Source organism: Lipotes vexillifer, unplaced genomic scaffold (assembly GCF_000442215.2).
Source record: "Lipotes vexillifer unplaced genomic scaffold, Lipotes_vexillifer_v1.1 scaffold533, whole genome shotgun sequence".
Taxonomy (NCBI): Eukaryota; Metazoa; Chordata; class Mammalia; order Artiodactyla; family Lipotidae; genus Lipotes; species Lipotes vexillifer.
In genome coordinates, this window is record NW_006773553.1 from 1,775,228 (window position 1) to 1,778,583 (window position 3,356).

Below are 3,356 nucleotides of genomic sequence, written 5' to 3' on the forward strand. Positions count from 1 at the left end.
ACCAAGAGATCACTGAAGAAATCAAATAATACCTAGAGACAAACTACAATGAAAACACGACGATCCAAAACCTATGGGATGCAGTTCTAAGAGGGAAGTTTATAGCAATAGAAGCCCACCTCAAGAAAGAAGAAACATCTCAAATAAACGATCTAACCTTACACCTAAAGGAACTAGAGAAAGAGGAACAAACAAAACCCAAAGTTAGCAGAAGGAAAGAAATCATAAAGATCAGAGCAGAAATAAATGAAATAGAAACAAAGAAAGCAATAGCAAAGATCAATAAAACTAAAAGCTGGTTCTTTGAGAAGATAAACAAACTTGATAAACCTTTAGCCACTCTCATAAAGAAAAAGAGGGAGAGGACTCAAATCAATAAAATTAGAAATGAAAAGGAGAAGTTACAACAGACACTGCAGAAATACAAAGCATCCTAAGAGACTACTACAAGCAACTCTATGCCAATAAAATGGACAACCTGGAAGAAATGGACAAAGTTTTAGAAAGGTATAACCTTCCAAGACTGAATGAGGAAGAAATAGAAAATATGAACAGACAAATCACAAGTAAGGAAATTGAAACTGTAATTAAAAATCTCCCAACAAACAAAAGTCCAGGACCAGATGGCTTCACAGGTGAATTGTATCAAACGTTTAGCAAAGAGCTAACACCAATCCTTCTCAAGCTCTTCCAAAAAATTGCAGAGGAAGGAACACTCCCAAACTCATTCTATGAGACCACCATCACCTTGATACCAAAACAGACAAATATACTACAAAAAAGAAAATTACAGACCAATATCCTTGATGAATATAGATGCAAAAATCCTCAACAAAATACTAGCAAACAGAATCCAACAACACATTAAAAGGATCATACACCATGATCAAGTGAGATTCATTCCAGGGATGCAAGGATTCTTCAAGATATGCAAATCAATCAATGTGATACACCATATTAACAAATTGAAGAATGAAAACCATATGATCATCTCAATAGATGCAGAAAAAGCTTCTGACAAAATTCGACACCCTTTTATGATAAAAAACTCTCCAGAAAGTGGGCACAGAGGGAACCTACCTTAACATAATAAAGGCCATATACGACAAACCCACAGCAAACATCATTCTCAATGGTGAAAAACTGAAAGCATTTCCTCTAAGATCAGGAACAACACAAGGATGTCCACTCTTGCCACTATTATTCAACATAGTTTTGGAAGTCCTAGCCATGGTAATCGGAGAAGAAAAAGAAATAAAAGGAATCCAAATTGGAAAAGAAGAAGTAAAACTGTCACTGTTTGCAGATGACATGATACTATACATAGAGAATCCTAAAGATGCCACCAGAAAGCTACTAGAGCTAATCAATGAATTTGGTAAAGTGGCAGGATATAAAATTAATGCACAGAAATCTCTGGCATTCCTATACACTAATGATGAAAAATCTGAAAGTGAAATCAAGAAAACACTCCCATTTACCATTGCAACAAAAAGAATAAAATATCTAGGAATAAACCTACCTAAGGAGACAAAAGACTTGTATGCAGAAAACTATAAGACCCTGATGAAAGAAATCAAAGATGACACAAAGAGATGGGGAGATATACCATGTTCTTGGATTGGAAGAATCAATATTGTGAAAATGACTATACAACCAAAAGCAATCTACAGATTCAGTGCAATCTCTATCAAATTACCAGTGGCATTTTTTACAGAACTAGAACAAAAAATCTTAAAATTTGTATGGAGACACAAAAGACCCCGAATAGCCAAGGCAGTCTTGAGGGAAGAAAACGGAGCTGGAGGAATCAGACTCCCTGACTTCAGACTATACTACAAACCTACAGTAATCAAGACAGTATGGTACTGGCACAAAAACAGAAATATAGATCAATGGAACAGCATAGAAAGCCCAGAGATAAACCCACGCACCTATGGTCAACTAATCTATGAACGAGGAGGCAAGAATATACAGTGGAGAAAAGACAGTCCCTTCAGTAAGTGGTGTTGGGAAAACTGGACAGCTACATGTAAAAGAATGAAATTAGAACCCTCCCTTACATCATACACAGAAATAAACTCAAAATGGATTCGAGACCTAAATGTAAGACCGGACACTCTAAAACTCTTAGAGGAAAACAAAGGAAGAACACTCTTTGACATAAATCACAGCAAGATCTTTTTTGATCCACCTCCTAGAGTAATGGAAATAAAACCAAAAATAAACAAATGGGGCCTAATGAAACTTAAAAGCTTTTGCAAAGCAAAGGAAACTACAATCAGGACGAAAAGGCAGCCATCAGAATGGGAGAAAATATTTGCAAACAAATCAGTGGACAAAGGATTAATCTCCAAAGTATATAAACAGCTCATGCAGCTCAATATTAAAAAAATAAACAGTCCAATCAAAAAATGGGCAGAAGGGCTTCCCTGGTGGCACAGTGGTTGAGAGTCCGCCTGCCGATGCACGGGACACGAGTTCGTGCCCCGTTCCAGGAAGATTCCACATGCCACGGAGCGGCTGGGCCCGTGAGCCATGGCCGCTGAGCCTGTGCGTCCGGAGCCTGTGCTCCGCAACGGGAGAGGCCATAACAGTGAGAGGCCCACATAGCAAAAAAAAAAAAAAAAAAATGGGCAGAAGACCTAAATGGACATTTCTCCAAAGAAGACATACACATGGCCAAGAAGGACATGAAAATCTGCTCAACATCACTAATTATTAGAGAAATGCAAATCAAAACTACAATGAGGTATCACCTCACACCAGTTAGAATGGGCATCATCAGAAAATCTACAAACAACAAATGCTGGAGAGGGTGTGGAGAAAAGGGAGCCCTCTTGCACTGCTGGTGGGAATGTAAATTGATACAGCCACTATGGAGAACAGTATGGAGGTTCCTTAAAAAACTAAAAATAGAACTACCATACAACCCAGCAATCCCACTGCTGGGCCTATACCCAGAGAAAACCATAATTCAAAAAGACACACACACCCCAATGTTCATTGCAGCTCTATTTACAATAGCCAGGTCATGGAAGCAACCTAAATGCCCATCGACAGACGAATGGATAAAGAAGATATGGTACATATATACGATGGAATATTACTCAGCCATAAAAGTGAAAGAAATTGAGTCATTTGTAGAGACGTGGATGGATCTAGAGACTGTCATACAGAGTGAAGAAAGTCAGAAAGAGAAAAACAAATATCGTATATTAATGCATAAATGTGGAAACTAGAAAAATGGTACAGGGGAACCTGTTTGCAGGGCAGAAATATAGACACAGGTGTAGAGAACAAACGTATGGACACCAAGCAGGGAAAGTGGTGGGGGGTGTGGTGGGGGGTGTGGT